The sequence below is a fragment of the Eleutherodactylus coqui genome, chromosome 1, assembly GCF_035609145.1.
Source record: "Eleutherodactylus coqui strain aEleCoq1 chromosome 1, aEleCoq1.hap1, whole genome shotgun sequence".
Taxonomy (NCBI): Eukaryota; Metazoa; Chordata; class Amphibia; order Anura; family Eleutherodactylidae; genus Eleutherodactylus; species Eleutherodactylus coqui.
In genome coordinates, this window is record NC_089837.1 from 284,794,917 (window position 1) to 284,817,948 (window position 23,032).

Genomic DNA, 23,032 nt, shown 5'->3' on the forward strand with positions numbered 1-23,032 from the left:
CCCATTGTAGCCCCAATCTACTTATAGGACACATCTCTAGGTCTATAATAGAGGGAACACCCATTGGATTTCAGGGCGCAACTGAATAAATTCCTAGCCCCATTGCACACTTGTGCAGAAAAAAAATTGACTCCCTAAAAAGAATCTTCCTTCCAGCAGTAGTTTTGGAGGCCTGGTTGGGATGGACACATGCGGCAATAAAACCTCCTCCTCCCATGCTTACTACAAACACATATTTGGGAGGGTATTTCTTGACCTTAGTGGCAGGGATGGGGTGTGAAAAGTGGCACTCTGTGAAGCTTCATAAGGTTACTGAGGTGCGGTGGTCTCACACAGAAGGGGCTCAACAAGCTGCTTATGGAACTGCAGGAACGTGAACGTTCCCTAGGACTTCATGTAAATTACATAGGCATTACTGGTAGTGATCTGAATAATGCTGTGCTCACACGAACGTATGTTGAATCCGCTTGCCTAGGCCCACAGTGGATTCAAGTTTTGAGCCTGGCCTTGGCTCTGCGTATGGCCACATAAATGCACTGCGCATAACTGCGTACTCATGCAGGCGGTCATGCACAATGCATCTTTTTTTGTCTGTTTGTATTTCCCACGCCGTTACTTAGCAATAAAGCGGGTACCCGCAGCCCATATACAATGGGCTCTATGTCACGGATATCCTTGGTAAAATAGAAAATGCTGCGTTCTGTTTTCTGCAAGTGGATTATGTAATTCCGAATTGCTAATCTGAGCCGAATTGTGTATTATCATGGATCAAATGCATGCGGAATCTGCAATTTCTATCTGGTCATGTGGGACAGGCCAAAGGTAAATCATTACCTTTTTATACTATTTACTAATGGCGATCACGTGACCGGGGACTGCTCAACGAGGCCTCCGGTCACTGCTCCAGGCTCTCGCCTACCTTTGGTAGCCAGGAGCAAGGAGATTTTAAATTTCCATATTGCAGACGAGCACATGCACAGAAGCCAGAGAAGGTCTGTGGGTAAAGATCCCGTTGCCAGACATTGTCAGTGGCCTTAGGTGAGTAATTTCACCTCCCCTCATGGATCAGATCCATGAGGGGAGGTGAAACTTTAACTTATTTTAAACTTTTATATCCATTGGATAAAGGCGATCACATGACCAGGGTTCCCTGTGAAATGTGCAGGCTCTTGGCTACCTTTGGTAGCCAGTAGCAGGGAGATTTAAAATTTCCCGTGCCCTCCGCAGCTTCTGTGCATATGTCTGCCATTTTGCCGACAGGCACATGTACAGAAGCCGGGGAAAATAAATCCGGTAGCCTTAGGTAAGTAATTTCATCTCCCCTCATGGATACTATCTGTGAGGAGAGATGAAACTTCAATTTTTTTAACATTTTTAACTTTACACGATCGCTGTTATCCATTGGATAATAATGACTGGGGACAGAATACTATGGACCCTGGTGACATCTTCCTGCTCTTGGCTATGTTTGACAGCCAGTAGCAAAGAGATTTTAAATTCCTGGGCTCTCCGGCCTTTTGCGCATGCGCAGAAGGTGACGTCAGGTCCTTGCAAGACCAGATCTCTGTGGGACATTGCGGAGGACAGAGGTCAGTAATTTCAGCTCTCCCCACAAATCCAACCCGTGAGGGCAGATGAAACTTTAAGTTTATTTAACTTTTTTTAGTTTTATACGATCATCGTTATTCCCTGGATAATGATGATCGCGTGACTGGGGGTTGCACAGTAGCCTTTGGTTACTTACGGCAGCCGATAGCAGGGAGTTGTCACACTCACAGACCCCGCGACTTTAGTCTACAGGGTCGGCATGTTTTTACAGCCCTGTGTTGTTTAAAAAACTAGAAGTATGCATATATATATATACGATGTAGCGGAAATGACGTCAGACGCGAGACAGGAACAAGGAGCAAGATACCAGTGAACTTTGCCAGAGGATCTAACCAGCGAGGAGAAGAGGAGCAGGTCCCGGAGCGTCAGGATACCAGAGAGTGAGATCGCCGTGGTGTGAGGTCCTGACACTGAGCCTGTGCCTGGTGGGTGACGACATTGGCTGCTGACAAGGGCTGATAAGTATATTCTGTGTCTGTAAGTCAGTGTGATTGTCTGCGGGTGTGTCTGTGAGGTTTAAGTGAAGCGAAATTTCGTGACTAAGTGAGAGTAAAATAAGACAAAAAGAACCCTGAGTGGTTGCGGAGGCGTGTTTGGAGTGTGATTAGTCGATCTTCATTACTTCTGTAGGTAAATTTGTAGACCCCCACTAGAATGTGCTCTATACTTGGTAATGCTGTCCAGTGTGCTACTTGTGCAGTATATGCAATCCTTGATTAGGGTGCATACTGTTGAGCAAGATGCATGCACGTCGCACATTTGGAAGTCCAAATCCTGGATCTAAATAAGCGACTGGAAACACTGAGATACACTGACAACATGCTCACTGAGCAGACACTCGCTGGGGTAGAGGCGGGGGCAGATGGTAGTATGGAAGAGCAGGGGGAGCAGGCAGTCAGCTGGGTGACAGATAGAAGGAGGGGTAGAGGGAAAAGAATCAGGAAGGCTAGTCCTGAACTGGCACAACCCAGCAAGTTTGCATCGTTGGCAGCACGACATGCCCTCTGAACGCCAGGGGGATGACTGCTCCAGTGAGAAGGGGACAGGTAGCGCAGGGCAGGCTAGACAGATCCTAGTGGTGGGGGACTTAAATATAAGGGGCACAGATAGGGCAATCTACCATGAAGACCGGGATTGTCAAATGGTGTGTTGTCTTCCTGGCGCTCGAGTTTGACACATCGCAGACAGGGTTGACAGATTACTGGGAGGGTCTGGTGATGATCCAGCGGTCATGGTGCACATTGACATCAATGAACAAATTAGAGGTCAATGGAGGGCCCTCAAAAATGATTTCAGGGACCTAGGATCCAAGCTTAGGGCGAGGACCTCCAGGGTAGTTTTCTCGGAAATACTACCTGTACCTCAAGCCACACTAGAAGGGCAGCAGGATCTCAGGGAGGTAAACAAGTGTCTCTGGAGTTGGTGTAAGAAGGAGGGATTTGGGTTCCTTGAGAACTGCGCTGACTTTTCTGTCAGCTACAGGCTCTACCGTAGGGATGGGCTGCAACTCAATGGGGAGGGTGCAGCTGTGCTGGGGGAGAAGATGGCTAGAAGGTTGGAGGAGTGTTTAAACTAGGGGTCGGGGGGAAAGGGGACCAAAAGAAATAGGGGGGTAGATAGTGTAGACAGCGACCTGGGACCAAGTAATGGGAGTGGGTGTCGAACAGGTGGTGGAGTTAGTACATTTAGAACTGGCAGAGCAGCTAATAGGACCAGAGGTGGAACAATGAAAATAAAGAATAACATCCACAGTATTAATTGTATGGCAACAAATGCAGGAAGTCTGATCAGTAAAGTGGGTGAGCTCGAAGCGAGAATGTCTGAAGAAAATTACGATATAGTGGGAATAATGGAAACATGGTTTGATAATAAGTGTGATTGGGCGGTAAATTTATAGGGTTACAATCTTTTCAGAAGAAACCGTAGGAACTAGAAGGGGGGGGGGGGGGATATGTCTGTATGTTAAATCGTACTTATTGCCGAAGCTATGAGAAGATATAGGTGTAGGAAATGAACACGTGGAATCTCTGTGGGTAGAAATACAGGGAGTAAAGACTAACAAAATTTTGATAGGGGATTTCTATAGGTCACCAAAAACAACAGAAGAAACTGAAAACAAACCGCAATGAAGTAATTATTATAGGGTACTTTAATTATCCGGATATAATATGGGAAGACGAAACCTGTAAATCTCATAAGGGCTATATGTTTTTGAGAATAATTAAAGATAACTACCTTTCCCAACTAGTGGGAGGGCCACTCTGCACTTAGTATTAACCAACAAACAGGACAGAATCACGGGGGTGCAGGTTGAGGGACACTTGGGAAATAGTGACCACAATATAATTAAATTTCAACTGTCATTCAATAGGAAGCCTTATCAGGGAGCGACAAAAAAACTAAACTTCAGTAAAGGAAAATTTGATCAGCTCAGAATTACTCTTGGGAACATTAAATGGGACAATGTCCTCAACAATAACAGTACAGACGACAAATAGGAGAAGTTTAAAAACATCAGAATTCCCTAATGTGAGCAGTTCATAGCCTTACCAAATAAAAGAACTACAAGTAGACGGAAACCAATGTGGTTAGACAAGACTGTAAGGAGGGCAATAAGCAAAAAAAAAGAAAGCGTTTAAATTACTAAAAGAAGAATGCAGTGAAGAGGCACTAAAAACATACAGGGAAAATAACTAATTATGTAAGGAAAAGATCAAAACTGCCAAGGAGAAGGCAAAGAGACTGACTGCCAAAGAGAGAAAAAATAACCCTAAACAATTCTTCAATTATATAAACAGTAAAAGGATTTGCACTGAAATTACTGACCCCTTAACAAATGATGCAGGAGAAATCATAGAAGACAATGGGGGGAAGGCAAATCTATTAAATAGTTTTTTCTCAAGTGTATTCACGAATGAAAGAGAATTATCACACGAGATGCAGGGGAATAAAATTAACCCCCCAGTAAGTATTGCATGCCTAACACAGGAGGAAGTGCAGAACCAGTTAAGAAGGATTAAAATCTAGCAATCAATGGGCCCAGGTGGAATATATCTAAGGGTTCTAAGGGAACAGTGTAACGTGAAAGCAATTTCTTATATTTAGAGACACCACTTAGACCGGGGTTGTACCACCAGATTGGCGCATTGCCAGTGTGGTTCCAATATACAAAAAGGGATCTAAGTGAGAACCTGGTAACTACAGGCCGGTAAGTCTCACTTCAATAATTGGAAAAATATTCAAGGGGTTTCTGAGAGATGCCATTCTAGAATACCTCAAAGAAAACAACAGCATAACTCCTCATCAGCATGGGTTCATGAGGGATCAATCATGTCAGTCAACTTTGATTAGCTTCTACAATGAAGTAAGTTCTAGGCTGGACCTGGGAGAGTCTACTGAATTTGACACTGTGCCACATAATAGGCTGATGTATAAAATTAAACAACTTGGACAGCCTAAAATGGCTTGATAGCCAGAGAGGCTATCAAAATTAGAATTATTCACCCTGGAAAAAAGACAGCTAAGGGGCGATCAAATAACTATGTATAAATACATTAGGGGACAATACAAGGATCTCTGCCATGATCTGTTTATACCCAGGACTGCATCGGTAACAAGAAGGCATCTGCTACGTCTAGAAGGAAGCAGGTTTCATCACCAAAACAGAAGGGGGTTCTTTACAGTGAGACTGTGGAAATCTTTGCCTGAGGACGTGGTGATGGCAAAATTAATAGAGGAGCTTAAGAGGGGACTAGATGCTTTTCTAAAGCACTAGGATATTACAGGATATAGATATTAAATAACCAGCGGGGTTGTTGATCCGGGTCTTGGAGTTAGGTAGGAACTCAAACGTTGATCCATAGATTATTCTGACTGCCATTATGGAGTCAGGAAGGAATTTTTTTTCTCCAAATGAGCTAAATTGGCATCTACCTCGTTGTTGTTTTTTTTTGCCTTCTTCTGGATCAACAAGGGGTGGGGTCGAAACAGGCTGAACTAGATGGACATTGTCTTCATTCAGCCTAACATATTATGTTACAATACAATATTTACACATCTTAGAAGGGGTAGCAAATGTTATGTTTTATGAAATGCCAAGTTAAAGCTTAGCTGCAAATTTTAATGTATTACAGTATTTTGTTTTCAGCTATAGAATTTCAGTGTTAAAAAATAATATATATATATATATATATATATATATATACACATATATATATATATATACATACAGTGGTACCTTGGCTTGTGAGTGTCTCAGCTACAAATTTTGCTCTGATTTAAGAGCAAAAACGTGGGTTATGAGCCTGCTTGCAAGTCAAGAAGCTCGCAAGCTGAGGCTCTGGGAGGGGGGTGTGGTAGTCTAATACTTACCTACCACCGGCGTTCCGGTCCTCGTGATGGTCTGTGGTGCTGCCGCAGGCTGCCGCATCCTCCTCCACGCCAACAGAGCATTTCTTCCTGGAAGCAGAGCTTGAATTCCCCTGCCTCCAGCAAGCTAATGCTCTGATTGGTTAATGCAGTGCTGTGTCAGCCAATGAAAGCCGGCGCTGGATTAACCAATCATAGCCATTCAATGTCATTTGCTGGAGGTGGGGTAATCAAGCCCTGCTTCCAGGAAGAAATGCTTTGTCGGCATGGAGGAGGATGCGGCAGCCTGCAGCTGCGCTGCAGACCATCGCAGCTCACAATGCTCTTTCAATGTTGTTAGCATATGTAATTAAAATGTATCATTTTCTCTTAATCCGTCCAACCAGAGGCGTAACTTGAAGCTTCTGGGCCCTAATGTAAAACCTGTAACAGGGCCCCCAACTATAATGCTTTATTCATAGTACTAGGCTTACTATATGGAGAAGATGGGCCTTATGGGCCCCTAAGGGTCTTGGGCCTGGGAGCAACCGTATCCCCTGCATCTCCTATAGTTACGCCCATGTCCAACCTATTGTTACGGCACTCTGACCCCCGAGCGCCAGATGGGGTGCCCTGAACTTCCCGCACCCCACTGTCCCTGCCTACTTGCCTCGGCCCTGGCTAATCCCAGGCGGACAACTGGACGGCGGTCCCTGCACTGGCTAGGGACCTGGCGACTAACAAGGGAAACTAACTGATGGGGGGACAGAGTGCCGACAGAGAGGCTGATGGAACGACCAACAGAACAAACAAGGCTACAGGCAGGCTGAAGGAAACCACCGAAGGGACAAAAGGTTTCGATAACGGCTTATGGAACCCCCTGCGAACCCTCCTTTTGGGATTTCCAGAGGACCGGCACACCTTCTGTCCCACCCTGCATGGCTCAGATACAGACAGACTCTTCCCACTACGCAACTGCATACGAGACCCCACCACTTCTAGATTCTTTTGGACTTCCTTCCGTCCCCCCTGCAGCACATCGCTGGCGACATCAGCAGCAGGACAGGCAGACGGGGTAGGAAGAGAAGTCTGACCACGGGGACTGAGCGTGGTATGGCAGGATGGTCCCCACTGGGTCAGCTCCCCAGTGGCCCAATCGAATTGGGGGTTGTGCAGCGCCAACCACGGCATCCCTAGTACCATGTCTACCGACATTTTCTCCATCACCAGGAATGATAGTTCTTCCGAGTGGGAACTCCCCACCGTGAACTGTAACACTGGGGTCCTCCATCGTACCAAGCCCGTAGTAAGAGGGGTAGCATCAATGCTAGCAAAACGAATTGGCGTCTTCAGCGCCACAAATTCAGCCATCAGGGGTCTAACGAAACGCATGCTTATCAGCTTAGCGGTTGCTCCGGAATCAATAAACGCCTGCCCTGGGCGGGAGAAGTTCCGGAATCTAACCTGGCACGGTACCAGAAGTTTAGGACGTACCTGTAGTCCTAGGCGATCCTCCCTGCAATCGCCTAGGACTTGGAGCTTCTCCGCCGGTTCAGACTGTGAGCGCTGAGGCCTCAGGGGGCAGGTTATCACCCGATGTCCAGCTTTCCCGCAGTAGAGGCAGAGATGATGCAATAAACGAATCCGGCATCGCTCCTTGGGGTCCAGCAAGTCCATTTCCATAGGCTCGGGAACAGAGACTGGTACGGAAGAGGAGGGAACAGGACAAACGACCTCGCTGACTCTACGGACCTGTCTATCTTGCTTCCCAGCCCTGAGCCTCCTATCTGCCTTCACCGCTAGCTCCATAGCCTCCTTTAAGGACCCGGGAACGGGATGGGAAATCAATAGTTCTTTAACCGCGTCCGAGAGGCCCTGCAGAAAAACGTCTTTCAGAGCGCTATTGTTCCATGCAGTATCACCCGCATAGTGTCTGAAATTGGAGCAATAATCCTCCACACAAAGCGACCCCTGATGCAACGCCAACAGCCGAGAAACCGCCAACCCCACTCGGTCCGGTTCATCGAAGATACCCCCGAGTTCCTGAAAAAAGGAGTCCACCGACTGCAGGGAGGGGGACCCCTCGGGAATGGAAAAAGCCCAGGTCTGGGCAGAGCCCCGCAGCAGGGACATTATAAGCCCGACCCTCTGGGCCTCTGACCCGGAAGAACGGGGACGCATCCGAAAAAACAGGCGACACGCCTGTTGGAAAACAAAAAACTTGTTCCTCTCTCCGGAGAACACCTCGGGGAGAGGGCACTTGGGTTCGGGACTGGTTGACGCGTCCCGCTCCTGCGACAACGCCCACTGCTCCTGGGCCACCATGCGAGCTGATAAATCCCGGACCACCGGCACCAGGTCTTGCAGCTGGTTTGCGAGGGCGCTGATTGCTGCCATGGAAGAAACAGTTTTTAAGGGTCAGTTATTATGTTACGGCACTCTGACCCCCGAGTGCCAGATAGGGTGCCCTGAACTTCCCGCACCCCACTGTCCCTGCCTACTTCCCTCGGCCCTGGCTAATCCCAGGCAGACAACTGGACGGCGGTCTCTGCGCTGGCTAGGGACCTGGCGACTAACAAGGGAAACTAACTGATGGGGGGACAGAGTGCCGACAGAGAGGCAGATGGAACGACCAACAGAACAAACAAGGCTACAGGCAGGCTGAAGGAAACTGACTGGCAAACTAGGGCTAGCTGAGAGTAGCTGCAGGCAGACTAGCTAGTAGCAGACAGAACCAGAACAGACTGAAAAAAGGCACACTAGAAAGAGACTGACTAGCAACTAGTACTGACTGACACAGGCAGAACTGACTAGTGGCTAACAGAACCAATAACTGGCAGTGAGCTCAAGTCACTGCCAGCCTTATAACTGCAAGGCTCGGCCCATGGGCGGAGAGTGGGAGGAGCCGACTCTCCAACTGCTGTATAAGAAGGGTGGAGGAGTGTGGGCGGCACCCTACGGGCGGACACGCCCACGCCGCTGCCCACCGGCCGCCCCAAGCCGCTGGGAGAGCCCCGATACAGAGCTCCAGGACGCCGGAGCCGACGCCGGAGCGACGCGTGCTGACCGCGGCTTCCTGCGCCGCCCTGCATGGTAACACCTATCTTGCACCTCATAGGGATTGTGCCAAGAAAGAAAGTTATAGCCTATCTGCAGTCTAAGGATAACCTTTTTATTGGTAAGAGTCCGACTGCTGGGACACCCACTGATCCTGAGAACAAGGGTCCTTAAAGAGACTCTGTCACCATCCTTTTGCAATCCTCACTGAGAGCATCATAAGGTAGTGCCTGTCACACTTATTAGTGTGCAGTAGTTTTGGAGAATCTTGCATTTAACTAGTAGCAGCCAGACACAGAACTAGTTCTGCAAATTCATGAGCAGCAGGTTAGCCACACCCACACTTCCCTCAAGCCAATGATTGGCAGCTCTTTCTATCCGCATTAATAGGCAGACAGCAGTCAAACAGTGGTTTGTGGATGGAGTGGGTGTAGTTAGCTGCAGCTTATGAATATCCAGGAGTACTTTAAGTATTCCTATCTGCATGTGCTACCACTGATAAAATGTAATTTTCTCCAAAACTATTGCACAGATCCACACAGCAGACCTATTACTGAAATCAGTGGGTCTGTCACTAACTTAAGCTGCCTCCGAGAGGGGTGCAAAAGGATGTTGGCAGTCTCTTTAAGTTTCCCACACCAATGGAGCAGCAGTCGCACATGTGCGCTGCTGCTCCCTTCATTTCAGTTTAAGTGCTGAAGATTGGCAAGTGCTTAAAAAAAATCTTTAAAAAGAAGGTTTTGTAGGGATTTTTAAAAATCTGTAACTTTAATTCTTAAGCTTTATTTAACTTTTTTTGTGCTTCAACTGGACTTGAAGATATGATCGTTCTATCACTGGCATACTCCACTGCACTACTTATGAAATGTTATATGCTTGTGAGAGTCTTTCTAGTAGACCCTTGATCAGGCCTCTTGTTGCCATGGCAATCCATCAGCAACTGATGATCACATCACCCCTCACCCTGTCAACTGTTTACATACTGCAATCACTCTTGACTCTGGCATATAAAGGGTTAAACTAGGATTGGAGGTTTCTCTGGCTTTAAGCACAGGGGCCTGGCTATCAGTAAACAGCTGAGTCTCAGCTCTTTCCAGCACAGGACTGTCATGCCCCTCTTAGGCCTCATGTCCATGGGCAAAAGAAGAATTAAAATCCGCAGCAGATTTTAACTCTTCTCCCGCCCGCGGATCCACACCCCATAGGGATGCATTGACCACCCGCGGGTAGATAAATAACCGCGGATGGTCAATAAAAGTGATTTTTTTTTAAATGGAGCATGAAAAAATCTGGACCATGCTCCATTTTCGTGCGGGTCTCCTGCGGGGACGGCTCCCGCAGGCTTCTATTGAAGCCTATGGAAGCCGTCCGGATCCACGGGAGACCTAAAATAAGAATATACTCACCTGCTTCAGATCTTCCCTTCGCCGCGGCTTCATCTTCTCTCCGTTGCGGCCGGATCTTTTTTCTTTGGGCCGGCGCATGCGCGCGGCACGCAACCGACGTGCCATGCACATCCGCCAGGCCGAAGAAAGAAGATCCGGCCGCGACGGAGAGAAGATGAAGCCGCGGCGAAGGGAAGATCCGGAGCGTGCAAGAGGTAAGTTTATTCTTATTTTAAGCGCTCATGTCCGCGGGGCAGGAGGGACCCGCTACGGATTCTACATGGAGAATCCATAGCGGGCCTGATTTTCCCCGTGGACATGAGGCCTTAGGCTAGCTACTGTGTTTTCATGGCGACCTAGCCAAAGAGCCATCATGGACTACCAAAATAATATTTATTGGTGGTCACTAAGGTATAGAAACATATTAAAATATTTAACTGTTTATACAATATCAATATCTAGACAGTCATTAGCTATGCTAAAAACTTTAATCTGTATTAAAAAATTACTATTCACACAGCATATTTTGTTCAGTATGTTGCCTCAGTATTTGTAAGATAAAACCAATAGTGGATTTAAAATACAAAAGAAGTGCAAACTTTCCATAACACTTTCCTTCTACAGGTTCCATTCCTGGTTTTGGCTTACAAATACTACACCGAATACAGTCATGTGAATAATGAGCTGGAGCTGTGGGGATAGGTTAGTATATAATTACTAGTAATTATTAGGAAATTATAGCACCAGTGTTTCTGGTGGTGCAATGCGCCACACAGCTCTGGTACATGCACATCACACACACATAGCTGTGGTACATGCACATTACCCACACACAGCTCTGGTACATGTACATCACATACACACACACAGCTGTAGTACATGCACATCTCCTCCCATAACCACTTCAAAAAATAGGTTTTCTTACTAACCTTTTTGACATCAAGAATAGTCTTGACCTAAAAGATGTTCTCAGCGTCAATCTGGAATGACACCAGTCTGGGTTTTTTGGAAAACATATTCAGCATCAGGAGCTTGAGCAGGGAGACATGAAATGAGTTAGGAATACGCCAGGAGGGAGTCTCAATCTATAGCAAACTGAGTTAATTCTCTCTTGTACCTCAAACGAGCTCAAAAAACGTGGAGACAACTCTAAAGATAGTACACTCAGCCTAATATTCTTTGAGGAGAGCTAAACTTTGTCACCAGGTGCAAAGTTGGTAGGCAGCCTTCGCTTGCGATCGGCAAACCTCTTTATGGCTGTCACTGATTTTTCAAGATTCATCTTGGTCTTTTGACGTATCCTGGCAAAATTCTCAACTGAGGATGTTTCCGCAGTTGCTGTCCATAGACAATGAGGAAGGGGGAGGTCTAAGTGGAATCGCTAACATTCTGGTTGTAAGAGACCTCTGCCCATGGCAGAAGACTGACCAAATCATTATGATGGGCATTGGTGAAGTGGCGGAGATACCCGGACAGAATTTTGTTCACCCGCTCCACCTGCCTGTTGGATTGTGGGTGATAGGACAAGGAGAAGTCCAATGAGATACCCATCAACTTGCAGGGAGATCTCCAGAATTTAGATGTAAATTGAACTCCTCTGTCCAATACAATATGTTTGGGAAAGCCATGGAGATGAAAAATGTGTTCAAAAAACCTCTCAGCCAACTGACTAGCGAAAGGCAGACCAGGCAAAGGCACAAAATTAGCTATTTTGGAGAAGTGGTCCACCACTACACATATGACGGTACACTTGCTGGAGGATGGTAGATCTGTGATAAAATCCTTGGCAATATGTCACCATGAGGTCTCAGGGATAGGTATGAGGTCTCAGGTATGCACAATAGGTACAAGCAGACACAAAATCCTGAATATCCTGACTTATGAACAGCCAACATAACTGCTGGCAGATAAGTTCATTTGATTTTCGTAGTCTGGAATGCCCAGCTAACCTGGACCAATGACCCCAGGACAAAACCCTCCTTCTTTTGGCCTCAGGTACAAAGGTTCTCCCTGATTGCACATTTTTTTAACTAGGCTGGTGCCAAGGTTACCAATCTAGCAGGGTCTATAATGTACTGTGGGGTCTCTTCTATGTCATCATAGTCGAAGGCTCTAGATAGCACGTCCACTTTGATATTCCGAACAGCGGGTTGGAAATACAAAAGGAAGTCAAAGCAAGGACCTGCCGAGGGTTAAGCCATGGAGCAGTCTGCATGTAAGTCAAGTTTTTATGATCCGAATAAATTATAAAAGGGTGAAAGGCTCCTTCTAACAAATATCACCAGAACTCCAAAGCCATTTTGATGGCCAACAGATATCGATCCCCGATGGAGTATTTATGTTCTGTGGGGGAAAATGATTCGGAGAAAAAACACAGGTTCTCTTATTACCGCATGTGGATTTTTGCAGTAGGACCGCCCCTGCCCCAGATAAGAATGCATCGACCTTGAGAAAAAATTGTTTCCCCTCCTCTCATCAATGTAAAACTGAGGCCAACGAAAATGCCTCCTTAAGGGCCTGGAAGGCAGATTCTGCCTCTGGGGGCCAATGCTTAGCATCTGCTCCCTTTAATGTGAGGGCGGATATGGGCGCCATCAGGGAGGAGAAATGCAGTATGAATTGCCAATAGAAATTGGCGAACGCCAAAAATCGCTGAGTAGCTTGGAGTCCGGAGGGACGAGGCCAATTCAAAACCGCAGAAACTTTTTCTGTATCCATCTCTAAAACTTGTTTGGAAACTGTGTATCCAAGGAAAGGAAGCGAGTCTCATTCAAAGAAATACTTCTCTAAAATGGTGAACAGACGGTTCTCTTTCAGACGTTGGAGAACCATACGGATTCTGAAATAATCAGAATGTCGTCCAGGTACACGACCACACATAGATGAAGAAGGTCCCGTAAAAAATCATTGACAAAATCCTTAAACATGGCTCTAGCATTAACTAAACTGAATGGCATTACAAAGTATTCATAATGCCTGTCACAGGTATTAAAAGCCATCTTCCATTCATCGCCTTCACGGATGCGGATGAGGTTATAGGTACCACATAGGTCGAGCTTGGTAAAGACCTGAGCCCCTCATAAATGATCGCATAGTTCAGAGATCAATGACAACAGATACTTGTTTTTAACTGTGATAGCATTAAGCCCTCTGTAGTCTATGCGTGGTTTCAGAGAGCCATCCTTCTTCTTCACAAAGAAGAAGCCTGCCCCTGCTGGGGAAGGAGATTTACAAAAAAATCCTTTCTCCAGGTTGGCCCTTACATAATAGGCCATAGCCTGAGTCTCTGGAAGAGACAAGGAATAAACTCTGCCCCAAGGTGGTACAGTTCCTGGAATAAGCTCAATAGGACAATCGTATGAATGATGCAGGGGCAGACATTCAGCCTTTCTCTTGTCAAAAATGTCTGCAAAGTCTTGGTACATCTCTGGAATGCCCTGGCGAATTAAGTATAGGTGTCAGAACCAGCAATTCTCGCGGCCACCGTGCCTGCACCACCGGTCATGCCACCCGGGTTACAGGAGTGCGGCGTAGGGGAGCCCCGGTTCTAGTAATCTCCCCGAGCCACTGTAAAACTGGTCACCGCCGGGTTGCTAGGGAGGCAGCAGGTGCTTCTCTAGTTACTTGACTACCTAGCTGGCTTCCCTGGTAACAGTCTGTTCTGCAAGGCTGGGGGCGTGTCCCCAGCACCTCCTTGATTGCCCTGCTGCTGTCAGGCTCCCCGCCCCAATCAGCTGCTGGGGCGGGAGCTCTGACAGCATTTAAAAGTGTGTGTTTTCCTTCCAGCCCTTGCCAGTGTTAGTTTGGTTCTCCCGCTGCACCCGCGTTTATTTTGACTGCTTTTGTTACCCCGGCTTTTCTGACTTCTGCTTTTGGACTTTGACTATGTTTTGCCTTCCCCTCTGTACTGCGTACCCTCCTGTTGCCGACCCGGATTGTCTGACCATTCTACCGTTTGTTTGTCTTCAGTGTCTGTTTGTCTTCCCATGTCCCGCTTCCCTAGTGAGGGTAGGGACTGCCGCCCAGTTGTCGCCCTGGGGGTTAGCTCAGGGGGGCAAGTAGGCAGGGACAGGGGTTGCGGGATTTCTCAGGGACCCCCATATCCCAGACACTGTCCTGACAGTAACACTGGCCGAAGGAAGGTCAGACCCTTGTATCCGCCCGGCAACTTTGAACCCCTCGATGGAGGCCGTGGCGGCCTTAGCAAACCAGGTCCAGGTCCTTACGAACATTGCCCAGGACCTAACCGCCCGCTTGCAGCTACAGGAACAAGTGGCGGCTGCAAGTCCCATGCAGCCCCCTTCCGCTCCAGGAGCGATGTCAGAACCTCGAGCCACGCTTCCGGATTGCTTCTCCGGAGGGATCAGTTTTTTGCATTTAGAGAGAGCTGCAAGCTCTACTTTGATCTCCGACCCCACTCCTCTGGTACTGAGTACCAGAAAGTGGGAATTGTAATTACCCGCCTGAGGGGAGAGCCCCAAAATTGGGCCTTCTCGTTACCAGCTGGCTCTCCCGCCCGACTATCCCTTGACGCATTTTTTTCCGCCTTGGGCCAAATTTATGACGAACCCGACCGGGCCGGCTACGCAGTCTCCAAGCTTCTGGCCCTGCGCCAGGGTTGCAAGATGGCGGAGGACTACTGTTCCCAATTCCGCCAACATTGTACGGAATCCGGGTAGAATGATGCCGCCTTAAAAGACTTATTTTTGGCCGGTCTGTCTGAGGATCTTAAGGACCTACTCGTGGCCCACCAGGAGCCAAGAACCCTGGAGCAAGCCATGTCGCTGGCTATTCGGGCCGACTGACGTTTGAGGGCCAGACACGCCGCTCGGACCACTCCACTCCCCACGCCCACTTCTTCTACGGACCCGACTTTTTCACCTCCCACCACCGAGCCAATGGAGCTGGGAGCCATGAGCCCCAAGCAGCGACGGGAATATCGCCTGAAGAAAAATCTCTGCTTCTACTGTGGGGAGCCGGGTCACCGCATTGCAACCTGCGCCAAGAAGCCACGGCAGGAAAAACGTCCGCTCCTAGGCAGTTGTCGGGAGGACTGTCTAGGAGCCAAGGTACTCCCTGTGTTGTCCAAGATGTTATTGCCCTGCACCCTAGAATTCCATTCTTTCCACCGTACTGGGCAAGCCTTCGTTGATTCTGGGGCTGCTGCAAATTTTGTTAATTTTAATTTCGTTGCTCAACTGTCCAGCGTTTTGATACGCTTAGAGACTCCGATTTTTGTTTCAGGAGTAGACTCCACTCCATTGCAGGCAGGGGTAGTTAATCTGGTTACCCCTGAGGTAAGGTTTACTATAGGAGCCCTACATATTGAAACCTGCACATTTCTGGTGATGCGAGATTTATCTGTGGCAGTCGTCCTAGGTCTCCCCTGGCTTCAGGAGCACAATCCGGTAGTAAATTGGGACATGTTGGAACTGTTAAAGTGGGGTCCCCGGTGTGCCAACCACCTATGTCCGGTGGAGGTGGGTATCTCCACCTGCGAGGGGGTTTCCCCTACCAGATTACCTCTCCGAGTTCTCGGACGTGTTCTCCAAGCAATTATCTGAAGCCCTGCCCCCTCATAGAGAATGGAACTGTAAAATTGATTTGATTCCTGGGGCCAAACTTCCCAAGGGCCGCATTTATAATGTTACGGTTCCAGAGAGAGAATCCATGAGGGACTATATCCAGAACAGCTTGGCCAAGGGGCACATACGGCCCTCAGAATCCCCGGTGGGTGCTGGGTTTTTCTTCGTCGAGAAAAAGGATAGGGGTCTCCGGCCCTGCATAGATTATAGAGAGCTAAATAAAATCACAGTCAGAAACCAGTATGCTCTTCCACTCATTCCTGACCTCCTCAACCAGGTCGCTGGTGCCCAATGGTTTTCTAAACTTGACCTCAGGGGAGCGTACAACCTCATTCGCATTCGGGAGGGGAATGAGCGAAAAACCGCCTTCAATACGCCTCTCGGTCATTTTGAATACCTAGTAATGCCTTTTGGATTGTGTAACGCCCCCGCCAGTTTTCAGGGGTACATGAATTCTGTGTTTCAGGATATCATGGGGGTGTTCGTTGTTGTATATCTAGACGACATTCTGATTTTTTCCTCCGACTTGCCAAGTCACCGTACTCATGTTCAGACCGTGCTAGCTCGACTCAGACGTAACAAGCTGTTTGCTAAGCTCGAGAAATGCGTTTTTGGGGTACAAAAGATATCATTTCTAGGGTACATCATCACGCCATGCGACTTCCAGATGGATCCTGGGAAGGTGAAAGCCATCACGGAGTGGGCCCGGCCAGGTACCTTGAAAGCTCTTCAACGCTTCCTCGGCTTCGCCAATTACTATCGCAAGTTCATTAAAGACTTCTCCGTGGTGGCTAAACCTTTAACGGACCTCACCAGAAAGGGAGCAGATGTGAGTACCTGGTCTTCTGATGCTCTTAGGGCCTTCAATACCCTAAAGGCGGCATTCTCTTCAGCGCCCGTCCTAGTACAGTCGGATCTGTCCTGCCCATTTGTTGTGGAGGTAGATGCCTCAGAGTTTGGTGTGGGAGCGGTACTGTCCCAAGGTCCCTCCACACTCACTAACCTTAGACCGTGTGCCTATTTTTCTAGAAAGTTCTCTTCCACCGAACGGAACTACGACATAGGCAACCAGGAATTGCTGGCTATTAAGTGGGCTTTCGAGGAGTGGAGGCATTTTTTGGAAGGAGCTCGTCACCAGATCACGGTACTCAGACCATAAAACCCTCACCTATTTAGATTCCGCTAAGAGGTTAAATGCTCGGCAAGCCCGCTGGGCCTTGTTTTTCTCTCGGTTCAATTTTGTTGTTACCTATAGACCTGGCTCTAAGAATGTCAAGGCAGACGCCCTGTCTAGGAGTTTTGGTTCCCCGGAACCTTCCGAGTCTGAGCCTGAGAGTATTCTCTCCCCTGGAGTTATGAGGGTTAAAATTCTAAGTGCAACACCAATCGGGCCCACCCCACTTTCCCCGTTGCCGGCCGTAAGAAGAGACACCACACACAGGAGTCTGGTCTAGCTCCTCACACGGGAGAAAAAACTGCGCCCTTTATTACAGATTACATGAGATCTTATACCCTCTGCCCTCTCACCACTAGGGGGTGATGGGCTCATAACCATATATGGGCAGTCCGGATTTGCGGACTGAGACAGTGAAAATCATATAACAGTCATGTACATTTGAACATCTTGATATCTTGTTCCAGCGCTTCTGGGAAATCGGCCAAGTACATGCGTCCTTGCGTCTGGTTCGGTATCTTCTCTGAACTTCTAGAACATCTTCTTGCAAAACCTTGGCATATCTGATTTAAGGCGACATTTAAGTTTTTTTCTCATTTGGAATTGAATAAAACTTGCATATAGGTATAAAAGCATAAAAAACACATATGGCAATATATATATATACCCTCACAAACCCCCCTAAAAAACTTAATATGGAGATCAAGCATCAGACCTTTGCACTCTTCCTCGGTCGTCTCTCCCTTGCGTCAGGGTTTCTCCACTGCCCGTAAGTCCCTACTCCTAAAAGGGAGGGATCCCTACCTAACCTCAGAAGGAGGCCATGGATTCCCTGGGCTTATTTCCGGGCCTCCATACCCTCTATCTGTACAAGTTAACACCCCACAGGGTGTGCCCTCGCCGGAACCTAAGGTCTTCTGCACTTTCCCTAGGCAAATGGGAAGTCCACTGACAGTCCATCTTATGAGACTGAGGCAGACACAGTACTAGTCCATCTCTCCATTCTTCTGGTAACGTATCTGGTTGGCATTATCGGAACTGGCTCTTCATCTTTTTCAAACAAGGGAAATTTTGGTCACATTATCCAGTCCCTTACTCATACTCTTTTTAATGAAAGGGATAATACACATACAGGAAATTACATACCCCACCTCTTTCTGCTAAAATCATATCCAGGGCTACTCTATTTTGGAACGCCATGGATGCAGTGGGCCCTAACTGGTCAGCTAACCCTTGCAAAAGCATCTCTGGTGTAGTTTACAAACCTCTGCTAATTGTAATAGATATAATTCATCTAATCTACATTATTAACAGTGACAATAGCAAATAAGGACTCAAAACTTGCTTTAACCTGATCTCTAGAATTAAATTAATCTGGCACCCCCCTTGGCACTCCTATTGTATCTATGTGTACATGTGGATCAAAGTTACCACCTGGAGTGTCAATGTCTCTCCTAGCACGATGCGGTGTTGGATTCTCACCCTCAGTGTAGGCTTATTGCACATTTCATTATATTAATTTGTTCTGAAACAGGGGGCTAGTGTACAGTAGTCAAAGGTGTGTGTTAGAGGAATTGTACCAAATTATAGCATGTAAAGGATATACAGGATCATTAGTTTTTTCAGTGCGAAGTGTGGATCCAAGTGGGCTTTCCTTCGAGCTTGACTGCAGTTGGGGTGGTGAACAACATCTGGTAAGGACATTCAAACAGGGTTTCTCGCTCAAACTTTTTCACATAGACCCTGTCACCTGGTTTTAGATTGTGACACTCATCTGTCGGACCTGAGAGAAAAGCAGAGACTACAGAATACATTACTAACAATTCCTTGGAGAGGCCTATGACAAAATTAACAAGAAAATCATTCCCCAAACTCAACTACTGTGGCATGTATCCTCCTGGAAAAAAGAAACTAATGGAAAACACTCAATTCAAAATTTTACCATTTTCCTCCATTGTCTTTTGTATCTACTTTCCCCCTACTCCGCGGATGGTAGGGTGTGTGAAAAGCCTGGAATATACCCAAAGCAGACATGATGTATTGCATTATTTCACCTGTGACATTTGTACCTTTGTTTGACTCAATCACTTCCGGTACCCCATATCTGCGGATTACCTCATTCATGAGCTTCTGTGCGGTTACCTGCTTATTTACTTTGGTAACAGAGTAGGTCTCCAACCTGAAAAGAAATCAACAACAAGCACATTTTCATGCTTCCCAACAAGTGGGAGCTGAGTGTAGCCAATTTGCAATCCCTGAAATGGGTAGAGTGGTCTAGGCAAGTGTGATGTGGCAAATTTACTTCTGCCCTGTTGCTTACGGCAAAGATCATGCAAAATTGGACAAATGATGCAGCAGCTACAGAAAACCAAGGAGCCACCCGTCCTCGTTCAAGCATCGACATCATTACTGCTTTGAGAGGTGCGTCTTTTCGTGCGTCAGCTGGGCCATCATTGGGCACAGGGACTATGGTGGGCAAGTGCTGTTGACTGTTCACCATACGCCGTCCCTTTTTAGTCCATTTGTAGTTTTAGTCAAAGTTCAAAGCTATAATCAAAGTCCAAGATTTTTATCAAAGTCCAAGTTGTTATCAAAGTCCAAGATTTTTTATCAAATTCTTCTTTTCTTCTTTCTTCCACGGCTTGAGGGCCGCTGCTTTTGCTGTGTGGCCTGTGATGGCATTGCCTCTTGCTTCTCTGGTGTAGGAATTGGTGTGAGCTTTCCACCTTTGTCAGGTAGAAATAGGGCCTCCATGAGACTCTGCACCATTGCATCATTCTTAATTGGCTGTCCTGCTGAGGTAAAAAACTGTCTGGCCTTCCATGTTCGGCCGTAATCATGAGCTATGCCAAATGCATACCGGGAGTCAGTGTAAATGTTTGCCGTCTTACCTTCCTCCACTCTACACGCCTCCGTGAGTGCTTTTAGTTCCGCTTCTTGTACTGCGACATGCAGAGACATTCTGCTTTTTACCGTGTCATGTTGTGTTACGACTGCATATCCAGTGTGGAGTCGTCAATCACCCTGGGTACCATCTATAAAAAACAACTCAAAATATGCATTATTAACAAGGGCTTCAGTAACTTTTTAAACTTAAATTTTCTTGTTGCATCACTGCTAGACAATCAGGCTGGTATTCTATTTCAAATAGATCAGAATCTTGTTGCAAAAATTTTTTTTAAAAATTTAAAAATGGCTTGCAAAAAATTTAAAAATGGCTGATTTGCAATACCTAAAATGGCTGATTTGCAATACCTAGATCACCTATGCCTTCTCCTCCCCCCCTTTAAACCAGGGTACGCAATTGGAACAATAGTAGCCGGGTTTAAGTTATTATAACATTGTAAAAAGATTTGATGGATGCAGATAAGGCCTGTAAAATGTTAGCACGTATAACAGAAACATGAGTTACACCGGGGAAGAATAATCTACAAAACATCTACTAATATTGGAAATGTGATATCCCTTTAAGTGAATTCATTATTAGTCTGTTCCTGCCTGCAATTTCTTATCAAATCTGAGACAGGAGAAAAAAAACAAAACAAAAAACTAGCTGCTCAAAATTCTCACCCCTCCCTTGGACAAGAAGGATGAAACATTACTACGTACTATTACATCATCTAGCTCCACCCCTTCGATATTGGCTCCGTGCGTCCGTCTTCTCAGAACCATTTCAGCGTAACAGTCCAAGCATCCACATCTTAACCAAGCAAAGTCCCATGCATGGGGTAGGACTTTTACCCCCAGTCAATTTCCACATCACACATTCCACCACAGCTTGAACACGGGTCACTAACTCTCATCCATTCATTCTCTCAAGTCTGCTCCGTCACCCCCCTTTAAAGGTGTACCAGTCCATACAGATGCACGGACAAAAAAAGTTTGGCAAACATACATACATCAGTTGAAAAACATTGAGGTGAGTGCTTTTAATTTTATAAAGTACATAATTCTATTGAGATGAGATTGTGAATGAGCGCTATCTTTGACAAATTATGTGAAAAAAGTTTTGCTGAGTGACTGTAATATTCTATATTTCTTATCTACGAAGCTATTATATGCTGTATTAAATGCGACCGAGAGTCCCTTCTTTCTATGAGACATCTCACAAAATGCATCCCTCTCTGCTAAACCATTAACAACTAACTAAACTAACCTGAGGGTCCCTTCTCTTGTGAGATCAAATGAAAAGTAAGAGAAAAAAATTCTGCAGATACAACAAACAATCTCCACTATCGCTAAAACACTACGGACTTCAAAGTACAAATAAACTACAGACTAGTTTCTGGGTGAGCCATTGGTGCGCATATCACGGTCAGTGGTCCATGACGGCAAACCCGGAGCCCACACGAGTTACCGTGTAGAACTCTTAACCCAACCCGTCCGGTCACAAACCACAGATAGTCAGTCCTGCTGCAAGACTCTCAGCGTAAAACACAACATAAATATATGTTTGTCTTACCTGGAGTTCTTGTGAGTTGATCAGGCTCGGTTTGCAGCAGGATGCTTTCTCAGTGGCGTGGATCCGGGTGAATTGCGCTGTAAGCTCCGATTTTACCGCCCCAGTTGGTTGCGCCATTTATGAGGGTTAAAATTCTAAGTGCAACACCAATCGGGCCCACCCCACTTTCCCCGTTGCCGGCCGTAAGAAGAGACACCACACACAGGAGTCTGGTCTAGCTCCTCACACGGGAGAAAAAACTGCGCCCTTTATTACAGATTACATGAGATCTTATACCCTCTGCCCTCTCACCACTAGGGGGTGATGGGCTCATAACCATATATGGGCAGTCCGGATTTGCGGACTGAGACAGTGAAAATCATATAACAGTCATGTACATTTGAACATCTTGATATCTTGTTCCAGCGCTTCTGGGAAATCGGCCAAGTACATGCGTCCTTGCGTCTGGTTCGGTATCTTCTCTGAACTTCTAGAACATCTTCTTGCAAAACCTTGGCATATCTGATTTAAGGCGACATTTAAGTTTTTTTCTCATTTGGAATTGAATAAAACTTGCATATAGGTATAAAAGCATAAAAAACACATATGGCAATATATATATATACCCTCACAGAGTGGTCCTCGCTGCTGTCTCCTCCGACCTTTCACCTCTCATACACGCCGCTCAACAATCCGCCCCTGAAGCCCTTCCGGAAGGCAAATTTTTTGTTCCGTTGTTACTGAGATTGAAAGTGTTAGAGGAGACACATGCTTCAGTCCTAGCTGGACACCCCGGTATAAGGGGTACTCTAGAGTTAGTATCCAGACTCTATTGGTGGCTGCATATGGCCAGGGATGTACGGTTATTTGTGTCCGCGTGCCCGGTTTGCGCAAGGGGGAAGAATCTCAGGAGACGTCCTGAGGGTCCTCTTCTTCCCTTGCCCATTCCGTCTAGGCCATGGTCCCATTTGTCAATGGATTTTATTACTGATCTGCCATCCTCGCTGGGGAATACGGTCATTTGGGTCATAGTTGACCGTTTCTCTAAAATGTCACATTTCGTTCCGCTTTGCAAGTTGCCTAACGCCAAACTTCTGTCTGAAATGTTCATCAAGGAGATTGTTCGGCTACATGGGATCCCCGAGGATATTGTGTCTGATAGAGGGGTACAGTTCATCGCTCGCTTCTGGCGAGCCTTTTGTAAAAATCTAAATGTTAATGTCTTTTTCCTCCGCCTTCCATCCCGAGAGTAACGGACAAACGGAACGGATGAATCAAGAACTTATCCAGTACATGCGACTTTTTGTCTCTGATAACCAGTTTCAGTGGTCCAACTACCTACCTCTCGCTGAATTTGCTATTAACAACCATGTGAACTCGTCGTCCCAATTGTCACTTTTTTGTAACTATGGGTTCCACCCCCGGTTCTCGCTTT